General features: G+C 37.9%; 1 long non-coding RNA gene across 1 annotated transcript; it reads right to left on the bottom strand.

Moving 5' to 3' along the window:
* Positions 1-2,456: 2,456 nt before the first annotated feature.
* On the bottom strand, positions 2,457-5,530 carry LOC125965677 (uncharacterized). The gene is made up of 2 exons (XR_007479887.1): positions 4,411-5,530; positions 2,457-4,050 (listed from the first exon to the last, which is right to left on the bottom strand). It is a non-coding gene; the product is annotated as an uncharacterized LOC125965677 (long non-coding RNA).
* Between the last annotated feature and the right edge of the window lie 8,661 nt (positions 5,531-14,191).

Raw genomic sequence — 14,191 nt, 5'->3', positions numbered from 1 at the left:
TTCTAGTGTATTTTTCATTTCAGTTATTGTGTTGTTCATCTCTGTTTGTTTGTTCTTTAATTCTTCTAGGTCTTCATTAATCATTTCTTGCATCTTCTCTATCTTTGCCTCCATTCTTTTTCTGAGGTCCTAGATCATCTTCACTATCATTATTCTGAATTCTTTTTCTGGAAGGTTGCCTATGTCCACTTCATTTAGTTGTTTTTCTGGGGTTTTATCTTGTTCCTTCATCTGGTACATAGCCCTCTGCCTTTTCGTCTTGTCTGTCTTTCTGTTAATACGGCTTTTGTTCACAGGCTGCAGGATTGTAGTTCTTCTTCGAGGAGCTGTTATTTTTAAGCTTTGGTTTTTCATCAATTAGCATTTCATAAAAAGCCGTGTAAGGAGATGTTGAGTTAAACTTTTTTCTTTTATTAACATTCATATCACGGACTCTGTTATTAATATATTTTATTACTATTAAAGGTTCATTGACTTTGTCAACACTGGGAGAAAATAAAATGACTTTACATAACCATAAGTTACTATAACATATGGACTTTCAGCAGCGATTCTCTTGCTTTCAAATTTTGCTGAGCTACAGAAAAAATGTCTATAATTAAGGCGCTTGTGGTTATCCTTATTCAAATCTCCGCTCAGCTAAATTAAGAATACTGCTAGTGTTAATTGATATCCTAAAATATGCTTTTACAACTTTGCCCAGCTTGAGTTCCTACTGATCTATGCATCACACATAATTACTTAAATAGAAATAACTTGTTTGGACAGTAAAGTTTCTTAGGAATACAAAGTTCTGTCATATTTGAACAACCGATGTTTAGGAAGTCTTTGTTTTTGGCTATTTTGATAGTAATCACCAATGTCTGAGGATGTAATGGAGGGATGGGAAAGAAAAGGGAACACACAGGGAATTTTTCCATGTTTCATTTTAAGACTTTGAGAGCCAAGTGAACAGATTTGCAGGGACAGATTGGGGGTTGTGAGTTGCAACAAAGTAATTGTACCTTCCATCAGCTACATACAGCCAAGATCTTCGGGTTCTGGAGCACTGGATTAGCCAAGGTTAAAGAAATCTCTGCTAAACTCTCATCAAAACATGTGTAAACACTTTCTCTGCCACTTACTAATCCTGATTCAAAATAATATTAAAAATATCTCCCAGGGCTTCCCTGGTGGTGCAGTGGTTGAGAGTCTGCCTGCCGATGCAGGGGACACGGGTTCGTGCCCCTGTCCGGGAAGATCCCACATGCTGCAGAGCGGCTGGGCCCGTGAGCCATGGCCGCTGGGCCTGCGCATCCGGAGCCTGTGCTCCGCAACGGGAGAGGCCACAACAGTGAGAGGCCCGCGTACCGCAAAAAAAAAAAAAAAAAAAAAATTCCCAAGATGTAATAAATGAACCGTTGTCATGTTATTACAGGATCATGTTAATAATAAATGTATCTGAAAGGCTTATTTACTTAAAAAAGTAAATACTTAAAAAGTTAATCTTGATTAGTTAAAAAAATATTTCTTTTCTACTACTTCATTGTGTATGTGTGTGTGTGTGTATACAACTTTGAATTTTTTATAATCACTTACCTTTTCCAAACAATCCAAATAGTATTAACCTCTCTCTGGTTTGAGAGATAGGATGATAATCTGATGCACTCTGGAACTCTTATTCTTCAACACTTCTAAATATCTTGAGCTTCATGTCAAAAGATCTAAGGAATTAAGATTCTTGTCTTTCGTAAATGTTCTCAGGTTTGGTGAAATATGACAAGTGATGAATTTGTTATTAGGCATTCATGCCATTGTCACAACCCCTCTCTTTTTCTAATAGTGAGATGTTACTCCAGTGGCTTGGAAGTTTACTAAACTGATTACAGAGCAACTGAGAATAGCTCTGATGCATCTGTTAAATATTTCATAAAGACAAGGCAAAGTAGAAATTACTTTGTGGAAAACAGGATACCCTCAAGCAGCCAGAGGTTCTCACCAATATCCCCTTCGAATAATTTATTTTCCTTCCATATCCAGAATATAAAAATATTTTCAAAGTCTTCAAAACATTTTACCCTTAATAAAAGCAGAGCAAAAAAAACAAAGAGTTTAATAGTAAGTACTTGATTTTGGTTTAACAGCTCACTGCATAAATTTAAAATATTCTTACCTTTTAGTTCTTCCAACACACTTCTATAAGGTAAAATACCTTCTAGAGCACAAAATATTTGGAATCTTCTTCAGTACACAGTTATTTTTATTCCAGAATAAGACTCATTCAGGTACAAAGTGTTCATTTTTCAGCTGCACATTGTGTATATCATACAATTTCTCCTTACTTAACTTGGCATAGTTTAAAAAAATAGATTCGTAAGGCATCTTTATTTTTTTTCTTTTGCACAATTTCTTTTTTTGTGGTTGTTGGAACATCTTATTTCTGTCTGTGCCTCTTGTTGACCACTCTCTCTCTCTCTCTGTCACTCACACACACACACACACACACACACACACACACACACACGCACAATTCTTAGATCCCTGTAGAAACTGGATACTTTCCTGTGAAAGTTTTAGGTTTATTCTCATTTGACTTGCTCTTCTACACAATTACATTGTTCATGTCTCCTGAACTCTTGTCCAATACACTTTACAATTGTCTTTGATTCGCGTCACTTTTTTTTTTAACATCTTTATTGGAGTATAATTGCTTTACAATGTTGTGTTAGTTTCTGCTGTATAACAAAGTGAATCAGCTATACATTTACATATATCCCCATATCCCCTCCCTCTTGCGTCTCCCTCCCACCCTCCCTATCCCACCCCTCTAGGTGGTCACAAAGCACCGAGGTGATCTCCCTGTGCTATGCAGCTGCTTCCCACTAGCTATCTACTTTACATTTGGTATTGTATATATAAAATATATCTATTTTACGTTTGGTATTGTATATATGTCAATGCTACTCTCTCACTTCGTCCCGGCTTACCCTTCCCCCTCCCCGTGTCCTCTGGTCCATTCTCTACATCTGCCTCTTTATTCCTGTCCTGCCCCTAGGTTCATCAGAACCTTTTTTTTTTTTTTTAGATTCCACATATATGTGTTAGCATATGGTATTTGTTTTTCTCTTTCTGACTTCACTTTGCATGACAGACTCTAGGTCCATCCACCTCACTACAAATAACTCAATTTCGTTTCTTTTTATGGCTGAGTAATATTCCATTGTATATATGTGTCACATCTTCCTTATCCATTCATCTGTCGATGGACACTTAGGTTGCTTACATGTCCTGGCTATTGTAAATAGAGCTGTAATGAACATTGTGGTACATGACTCTTTTTGAATTATGGTTTTCTCAGGGTATATGCCCAGTAGTGGGATTGCTGGGTCATGGTCATATGGTAGTTCTATATTTAGTTTTTTAAGGAACCTCCGTACTGTTCTCCGTAGTGGCTGTATCCATTTACATTCAGTGGGACTGTTTTAACCTGAGTCTTCATCTCTGCTCCCGTATCCATTTTGTCTCTTCCCAGTGTGCTTTCCATACAGTTACGTTAATTCAGCTGTGCTTTGGTTGCATCTCATTATAGTAGAGACAACCTGATGTTTATATCCCAGGAGTCAAATCGTTGAGTCCACACAGTCAGTGTTTCCCACAGGTCATCTGTGAAGCCGTCATTTTATGAGAGGCTCCTGGGCCTGGTTTCTGTCTGGACGTTTGCCTGCCACTGGTTCTGATCAGCATCACTATTTTGGTTACAATTTCTGTTTTCCATTGTTCAAGTTTAAAAAAATTTTATTTGCTTGTTTTTCTCCTTATTCATGATTATCTGTATACATACAGTTACAGAGAGAGGAAAATGTGCATCTATCTATCCATGATAAAATGACTAAAATAGAACATCCATACATGTCATTTCACTAATTAAATTGATAGAAATTAATCACAGACTATTATTTCAATCTTCCTTTTTTGTCATTACCACTTGAAATAGTTTATAATAACTGGTTGTTCATTGGTCTGTCATTGTTTTAGGTGTTTCACGTTACTGGCAGTGGAGATATTCATTGTCTATTGGGATAGAGATAAAAATTGGTCAGAAGTAAAGGAACAATTTTTAACATGGAAAATGGTTAATAGGAGACATGTTGGAAACAATCTCTGTGTAGGAGCAAAATTTTGTTGAAACAAATACCTCATGTTACAATATTTCCACATACAGAAAAAACAATCCTTATGAACCTGGCAGGATACTTCATGGCTACAATGTGCTCCTCGCTCAAAACAGTCTAGCATCAATTTCAAGTGGTCTCATTTCTCAATCACAGTGACATTGATAAATGTAAACTTGGTGGAAAATAATAGAGTCTAACAGTTAGACCATAAGGAAGTGCTATCATGAGATGATTTGGTAATAAAAGCAATAAATACCTTCTAGCGAATTTTGGGTAGAGTCTTGCTAACGGTGTTACAGAATTATTAAAAAGGTAATGAAAGGGCTTCCCTGGTGGTGCAGTGGTTGGGAGTCCGCCTGCCGATGCAGGGGACAGTGGTTCGTGCCCCAGTCCAGGAGGATCCCACATGGCGCAGAGCGGCTGGGCCCGTGAGCCATGGCTGCTGAGCCTGCGCGTCCAGAGCCTGTGCTCTGCAGCGGGAGAGGCTACAGCAGTGAGAGGCCTGTGTACCGCAAAAAAAAAAAAAAGGTAATGAAAGCAGGTTTCAAAACAATTAAAATCAAGCTAAATGCAGGAGAAAAATAAAAAGCAAGAAGTAAATCAAATTAACTTCAAGATGATGACCCATTGCAAAGTCTCACCTACTGCTTTGTTCTAGATTCATAAAAGATTATTTTTTTTTTAATTGTAATGCTAAAAGAGTTGGCAGACTCATTGCAATTTGGGAGCAAAGTTCTCAATGTGACTTACAAATTAATTAAATAAACTGTTGGCAACACTAACAGAATATTGGGGGAAGCTGGAAAATTGTATGTTATAGAAGCCAATTTATTTCTTTTAGAGAGACTATTGAAAACACATTTTAAAGTTATATTTTTCTTTCCAAAATTAAAAAAAATAGCAAATCTACATTAATAAAATTATTACCAGTCTCTAAGTATACTGTACCATTAGCTTATTTATGCTAGGACTGTCTAAAGCAGTTTTGTCCCATGGAACTTTCTGAGATTACAAAAATGTTCCTTATTTGCACTGCCTGATTGATTGTCACTAGTTATTGAGCCTTGAAGTGTGGCTAGTGTGATTGATGAACTAGACTTTTAATTTTATTTAATTTTTATTAATTTACATTTAAATAGCCCTGTGTGGCTGGGGGCTACAGTACTAGATATCTCTGAAGCTTAAATTGTGTATTTCAAACGTTTGAGCTTTTCAAGACAAACTGATTCTAAGCTTGTTATGATGAATTCATGTAGTTTGAAGACAATGAAACGTGTTCAATGAATCTGAGAAATTAATCAGATGTACATGAAGCTAATTTTTCAACAATATTTTAAAACGCAGGGCAGGCAGGCATGCTCACTTTCTGTGAGAAGGTGACATTCAGTGGAGCACATTGTTTAAACAGATGAAATATTGTACATGTCTCTTTACTCTCTCTTGCACTGTCTGCACAACCAGGGCTGCAACGTCCAATACAGTGACCACAAGCCACAGGTCCCTCTTGAGCACTTGAAATGTGGCTTGAAATGTGGTCAGGATTGAGTTGTGCTGTAAGGATAAAACAGATACCAGATTTCAAACACCTAGAATGAAATAAAGAATGTAAAATATGTCCAAAATTTTACATGTTGAAATGACAGTATTTTGGCTGCTGAGTTAAGTAATCGTATGATAAGTAATTTCACTTGGTTTTTTTTGTTTTGTATTGTTTTTTTTGCGGTACGCGGGCCTCTCACTGCTGTGGCCTCTCCCGCTGCGCAGCACAGGCTCCAGACACGCAGGCTCAGCAGCCATGGCTCACGGGCGCAGCCGCTCCGCGGCATGTGGGATCTTCCCGGACCGGGGCACGAACCCATGTCCCCTGCATCAGCAGGCGGACTCCCAACCACTGCGCCACCAGGGAAGCCCAATTTCACCTGTTTATTCTTACTTTTCCAATGCAGCTACTAGAAATTTTTAAATCATGGACATGGCTCACGTTGTTTCCATGGGACAGCCATGGAAACAAAGCCTAGAGGGATTTGAATTGGCCAGTAAGTCCCCTACGTATGAACCTTCAAGTTGCAAACTTTCAAAGGTGGGAACGTGCGTTCGCATGTCCAATCACATAAGTTAGTTCACGTGTCTGGCATATATTGTCCCACGCGTGTATCCTCTACAAGCGGTTGTGCTTTTGTGTCCTTTACTGTACAGTACTGTGTAGAATACAGTAGTACGGTATCTTTATTTCAAGCCCGGGATGTCCGGAAGCAAGCGTAAAAGCAGCGGTGATGTAGCTGGTACTACTGTACTTTTCAAGGTACTGTACTGTAAGGTTAAAAATGTTTTCTTTATTTTTTGTGTTTGTTTTTTATGTATTATTTGTGTGAAAAGTATTATAAACCTATTACAGTACAGTACTATATAGCTGATTGTGTTAGTTGAGTACCTAGACTAACTTCGTTGGACTTAACGAACAAATTGGACTTACAAATGCACTCTCGGAACGGAACTCGTTCATATGTAGGGCACTTACTGTATTTGTCTGCCTCTCCTCAAAGCTTGTTTAGGGTCAGCATGATTTTGAACAAGGTAAAATCATGACTCATACAAATCTGAAATAAATATGTTTCAAAGATATTATCTAACTCATTAATTAAATGAGGAAATGAGACAGATGTTACCACTGGTTCAATGGAGAATCCAAATAGATACCTTTATAGAACTGGAATATTGAAATGAACTTGCAAATGGTACAAAACTGGCTTTAACACTTCCCTGGCGTTCCAGTTGTTAAGACTCTGTGCTCCCAATGCAGGGAGCACAGTTCCATCCCCGGTCGGGGAACTAAGATCCCACATGCCTCATGGCATGGCCAAAAAAAAAAAAGAAAAGAAAGAAAAAGGAAATCTATTTGCATTGCTACAATTTTTTTAAATTAATTTTTATTGGAGTTGCTCCTGAATATACAAACAGCTCATGCAGCGCAATATCAAAAAAACCAAATGATCCAATCAAAAACATGGGTGGAAGACCTAAATAGGCATTTCTCCAAAGAAGACATACAGATGGCCAACAAACACATGAAAAGATGCTCAACATTACTACGTATTAGTTTGCTACAATTTAGATTTAATCTCTACAGAGTTGTAAAATAGCCTAAAGAAGACAGTCCTGAATATGCTATAGGGTCAAATAACCTTCAGAGGCCCTCACATTCCATTGAAAGGATACCCAGTAATCCTCTTTGCTTATTTCAAAGTCTTACATTTCCCCTTACGTATGAGGCTTCAGTTAGAAATAATTTCATTCGTATCTCCGAATGTTAGTCTTCTCTTATATGCTGGGCCAGCAAAGAGATTAGCCAGTGAAAATGACAGTGATTATATCTCTTGAGAAGATTTCTGTGAACATATCTTAAATCCAGAGGTAGAATGTAGGACAAGAAAGAAATATGATGGAAGTAAATGGATTTAAAGGTTGCATTTTCAGAAGCTGTTTTCTCATTTGTTAAAATTACCTGCTCTGAGTAAGGCCTTGTGAGATACAGAGAAGCGCTAGGGAATACCCCTGCTTTAAGCCAGTTCTGTTCTTACTTGGAATATAATATGTATTTGAAAATTAATGCAAGGTCTTAAAGCAGAATTGGAGACTGAGGCAAAATGTATTTTAAAAGCTAAGGAATAGGAATAATTAAGTGGTTTAGGGTGGACTGGAAAGACTTCTCAGAGGAGGTAGAGCTTGAACTGAATATGTAACTTTGTAAACTTTGATAAGGATCAAAGTTTACAAATATTAAGGACTGGAAGGCAAGGCTTTCTAGGCTTTCAATTTTTTTTAACGTGGGAAGGTGGCCTTTATTTATTTATTTTTTGTTCATGCATTTGTTTACTTCAGTCCATACAATTGGGTACCTATTCTGTGCAATGCACTGTTTTAGGTGCTGGGAGCCATCTGTGAAAGCACTCTAATCACATAGGCTTTCAATATTAATTAGGAAAAAACTCTAGTTTGCCAGTGTTCATCTTAAAACTTTATGTCCTGAACCTAAAATAATTTTATTGTCAACCTAATATATTCAGTTTTTCTCTAAAGAATTTGGTAATCTATTTGGATAGACAACATTTCTCATGATAAGAGTAAGTAAATACCATAGGAAGAATGGGAAGGGACTGATACTTATTAAGCACTATGTATGATTTATTAAAAAATACAAGTAAGCAAAAATTCACATAACTCTTTTATGCTTCATTAATTAGAAAATCTTTAAAAAATTTCTAAGATATAGGTGTTGGTGAAAAAAAGCACTCCTATCAACAGAAGCCCCCTCTGTACCAATATAGAAGAGAGAGAAAATGATTTAATACTGAGTAAGCATTATTTGATCTACATGCATGTGAGATAGCATGAAAGTGACTACAGAACCTGGAAAGAGGTTCACACAAATTTCTACAGGCAAAGTATAGAAGAAAGAACAATTAAATTTCTCTTACTTCCATGAGCAACAAATAGATACATCTTGTGATTGTCTCCTGTACATCTTGTGAGAAAGTTAATTTCAGAGATATGTGTTTGCACTGTTAAGTGAACAGGTTGGGACTCTTACTGAGATTGTTACGTTTTCAAAGCGACATCCCGAAGATAATAGGATGGAGAGGTAGTTGCCTCAATCCTTAAAAACAATATTTACTTCACATAGGAAGATGCCTGATAACGTCGAAGGCATTCTTCTCTAAAGCTCCTACTTCTCCATCCTTATGTGTATTTATTCCTCTATGTAAAGATAAAGAATTGTTCTCGGGGCTTCCCTGGTGGCGCGGTGGTTGAGAGTCCGCCTGCTGATGCAGGGGACACGGGTTCGTGCCCCGGTCCGGGAAGATCCCACATGCCGCGGAGCGGCTGGGCCCGTGAGCCATGGCCGCTGAGCCTGCGCGTCCGGAGCCTGTGCTCTGTGACGGGAGAGGCCACAGCAGTGAGAGGCCCGTGTACCGCAAAAAAAACCACAACAATTGTTCTCACATTTTTCCACTGACCAGTAGGAAATACCCTAAGGTGAGATAGTTTTATAATCTACAGGAAGTGAGAACATCACAGAGAACAACGTAGCTCAAGAGTCTCTGCCATCATTCCAGAAATGGGGGTTAAATCAGGAAGGCAGAACATAGAAGCAAACCATCCAAGCACCCATCTGTGCCTAAAACCATAGTACATGTCTGCGCCAACTGACAAAATCCCAACTTCTGGGAGTAAGGTTTTTAAAAACGGCTTCAGAGCAGTGCTCCAGTACTAGAGAACCTTAGTTATCTGTTGAAATTATAGCACAAGAAAGAAAATAAGTAGAGCAAAATCTGATAGAGAAGTAAGCAAGATGTTTGAGAAAGAAAGGGATGCCAGGTACCCAAAAGCCATCCTAGAAACAAGCAGACCTTAAAACAAGCTAGAAACCGGAGAACTGCAGGGACCACTGCAACCAGGACTGAGTGACAGGCTCAATCATGGGCTCTTAGCTTAATTCTAAACTGAGGATATTGACATAACCAGAGCCTGCCTGTCAGGCTTTCGAGAACCACTGTGGCACTGCGTCTGAAGCTGGGAAGGGGAGCATACTTCGATGTCAGGGACTGAGGAGTCAGAAGGGGACAAAGTTAATAAGGATGAGCACATTCGTGTAGTGGGGTGATGAAAAGCCTGGTTCAATCCCAATTGTCCAGAATTTTCCTATTTATTTGCATTCATTCCTAATCAATCCCAAGAACTTTTTCTGCTCAAATGCTGTTCCATTTGAATGTTAAGTGACATTATTTTTCTGATCAAATGAGCTTGGTTTGTCCTTTCACATACCAATTTGCTGCCAATCAATTTCCATTTGTAGACATCCCGGCATGTTGTTAACTGGGTCTCATACCCCACAAAAAAAACAAGAATGCTGATCCACTATGTATTTTATTATTCACTCTCAGTAATATTCTGAGTTACACTTATAAAACAATTATTTTAACAGCTATTTATTTCCTAAAAGCAAGCAGTAGAAAATATTTTTAGTCTGGCACAAAAATGATAGCATTTGGGACAACTTTGTGTTTGGTGCTGTAATTTGCCTGTTGCCATTCTGATTTTTTAAAAAAGTAATTCAGACTGTGTTTACTTAAAGAGTGTTGTTTAGAGAGGAATGGCAATTGCATTTTCCATAAACTTCTTTCTTACCATATTATAATGTCCTAGAATGAAGTTCCTGCTAGAGAGCAGTTTTATATGAAAGGATTGTTTTTGCTCATTTTGCTACTGTACTTCATATAGTTAGAGACCTGATAAGAACAGAAAAAACGACCAAGAGCTAGAGAGTCTTACATCATGAATATTACAGTTAGAGCAAAGAAGTTCTCCTTATCCCAACTTGATATCCATAAGCAACACAAAAATTTTTCTTTTTGAGTAGAAGCAACAAAGATCAAGTTATGATGGTCCAGTCACTGAAATGCTTGCATACCAACAATGGGATAGGAATTTCAATTAATCAAAACAAGACAGTCTACGTGTCATTGAATGAATCAAGTCCCACTGTTCGCTGCTTACAAAATCAGTACTCACAGATGTTGGTAGAAAGTAAAGGTGCCTTTAATCAGAATGCTGACAATCTGGGGAGATGGTGAACGTAATGTCCCCAAAAACCACCTCCAAAGATTCTGCTCAGTCATGGAAGCTTTTAAAGGGAAACAGGGAAGTAATCTCGGTTAATCATTGAGACAGAGGGTCAGAGTCATCTGTGTGCAGGTTTGTATGCAGGCTCGTCAACTTGTGATCTTCTTCTAGATGTTATCTTGTTCACACAGTTTATCCGGAGATTACTGAAGTGGAAGCTAGAGAAGAGATCTGGTCATCTGTTAATTACTTATTCTTCATTTCTACTTCTTTGATCTACTGAAAGAACTGACAAGTTAGGCAAGTTATTGTGTGATTAAAAGATTTGAAAAGTGTGCTTGGGCTGGAGATAGGTAGAGCATGGGGGTGCCTAGTTTCAAAGTTAGTTACAATACAGCTTTGCTAAAGTGACAAGAAAAGGGGCTTCCTGCTGAGGGCGATTTCCTGCAAAGAGCTGCTTACAAAGGGAGTATCAATCAGGGAATCGCAGCAGTAGCAAAAAAAAAACCAATAATATAAGCAAATAAACATGCCAAAATGATCTTACATGGAATATGCCTAAAATACATTTTTTAAAAAACCTCTTCTTCTCTGCCATGTAGGAGGAAAAGCATTATCCACTTCAGTATGAGTCGTGGAATCTTACACAGTGAGAAGAGATTTATCCCATGTTAACTGCTCAGTGACTAGCAGAAATCAGTCAATCAGGAAAGAGTTATAGAGCACCCAGGGGCCCCTAACTCTATGATATATGTTACAGGGATATAGTCCTCAATTTCACATTTATAACTTTGCAAAACAAACAGACAAAACGTCATAAAAAACTTAGATAAGCCATTATATAATCATTTGTTAACCTGAGTTCAATTAGCTCAGAAAAAAACAATTATTGTGAGGGGAGAGGGGGCTGTGATGTTATCAGAGGAAACTGTGATGTCAGAAGGACTGAGGTGAACTTCGGAGAAAGGGTACCTTCTACACAGGTAATGAATCAAAGGGTCCAGGCAATTGCAAAGGTAGGGAAAAGGCAAAAACAAAGGCATAGAAGTGGGAATAGAAATGGGTTGTATGTGTGATGTGAATAAAACTAGGAAGACTACAGTGAGAATTATGTGTTGAAGCCTGGAGTGGATAAAACTTCCTAGGAAGAAGCAAGGGTGGTAACAATGATAGCCAGACAAAAGCATTTAGGTTTCCAAACATGAGTCCTTGGTTAGAATCCTAAGCATATGGAGGAGTCAAAAAAACTTGAAAACATATGTTGTTTCCTTCTTTCCTGAACAGAAAGAAGTAGCTTTAAATCACACACACACACACACACACACACACACACACACACACACACATACACATACACGCACAGGCACCCCTCAATTTCTTAGAAAAATTACGGGTTAAGAAGTCATCTAGAATCTAGCTAAGGTTAAACTGTGGAAAGCAGTGCAAATAAAATGTATTACCTTGAAGGAAAGTGTCTCTCACATTAAGAGCTCCGAGGAAATGGGCTGTTGTTTCCAGGCCAGCCTGAATTAACTGGTATGTTCTCAAGGTCATTTTAGAATAAAGGAAAAAATTGAGGGAGACCAATAAAAACTCACCCTGGGCTACAGATTCTTCTGGTGCGTCCCCTCTGCAAAGAGTTATTACTGACCTCAGGTCCGAGATAATTCTCCTCCTCTCCCCTCAGCATCTCCACTGCTTCCTTGGACAGCAAGGTGATGGATTAAGGGGCTGTCAGGTCTCCTTTAAGAACCAGAAGCACAGATGGATTGATTGTCACATTAGTGGCAACTCCCTGAGAGGAAAGAAGTTGAAATAGAAGCTCTGGGCAATTGCAGCCAAGCAGAGAGAGCTTATACTGTCAACATGGTATTTTTTTGTTTGTTCAGTTGCTTAGATACCAAAAGTGGGAAATAATTATATGAGGCTATTGAACAAAGTTTTACCTTGAAGTCTTAGCTTCCTAATAAATGTATGACACCAGAATTCTAAAAATAGTGAAGCTAACAAAATTAGCTGCAGAATCCTTTTGTATTAGGAATAAACATGTTAATAATCATTTGCATCACCAGAGACCACGCAGCATGTTCAGGCTTTTCTAATTACTTAATGGTTTTAACTTCATTAAAAACAGGCTCTGCATGAACATATTTTCAGTGTTTTAAAAAGTGAGCACCAGAAATTTTATAAAAAGAGCTTCTGAGACTAAAAGAGTCTTAAGTAGTTTACTAGGTGTATTTTTAATATTCTCTGAAAAATATAAAATAAAACCACAGTGAATATTCATTATCACTCCACAGATAACCAGTACTGAATATTAATTTGTGGGCTGACATCGCCCTTGTAACAATCCCCAAACTCAATGTAGTTCCCCAACCCCATGGAGTGGTGTTCGAGAAAGAAAATCAATGCTATTACAATCAAATTGCATTCTGACTGAAGTGCTGATTGGATGATAGAAAAGGTAATTTCACAACATATATTTTCAAGTCTTTATGAAGCCTAGATGTGTGTAGTTTCTTTCAATGATATAGCAAATTTCATTCAGTTACAATGAACTTAAAAAGAAGAAAGGAGAGAAAAAATAAAGCTTCCATTGTATCTTAGGTTTTTGATTACAAATTTCATCATGTAAATACAGGCACAAACCCATTTTAGTGAATCTAATGAAATCTTACATGTCAAAAGAAAACAAATGGTATTATATTTAAAATGGTCTTTCACCCCACTCTTTAGCTAGCTCTGTGCTCCAGAAAAATAGGCTGAGGTTCTAAGGCTACAAGGACTATGCATGAACCTTCTATAAATTAGTTCACAGTTAGAACTGTTGGGCACTTAGCTTTGTGACGAGCTTTATATAGAAACGGCAATTCACAGTTTATCTAAAACACTCTATGGTTAATCTTACAGATGTTTAAAGATGCCTTTGGACATGATGAAAATGATCCTAAACCATTTCAGGACACGTTTGATTAACAGTTTTTGGTCAACCTGAGATATTGAAGCAAATATTTTAATGTGTTCTTTTCAAAGTAATGAAATGGAGGGGAAAACCCCTGCAGAAATATACTTCCTCAGTTCAATTGGAGAAATAGCTTTCTATCATGTTCCAATGATGGGCTTTTACCTCTTGTAGCAGGTTGTCTGCAAAGATGGCTGCCGACCATCCCTCCCTTACTTATATGCATGTACTGCTCTCTCCATCAAGAGAATTCATTTTTCACTCTTCCTTTTAAATCTAAACTGGTCTTGTGACTTTCTCTGACTCATAGAATATGGTAAAAGTGACATTGTGAGATTTGCAGTTCTGGGTCTTAAGAGGTCTTACAGCTTCCATTTTGGGGGGTAAAAGAGACACCTAGTCAAGAAGAACAACTAGCTTTCCGAGGAGAGTTCCCATGAAGAGAAAACAACCT

This window comes from Orcinus orca, chromosome 10, assembly GCF_937001465.1.
Source record: "Orcinus orca chromosome 10, mOrcOrc1.1, whole genome shotgun sequence".
Lineage (NCBI taxonomy): Eukaryota > Metazoa > Chordata > Mammalia > Artiodactyla > Delphinidae > Orcinus > Orcinus orca.
The sequence above is the reverse complement of the archived record's forward strand: the minus strand, read 5'-3'. Positions and strand labels throughout refer to the sequence as shown.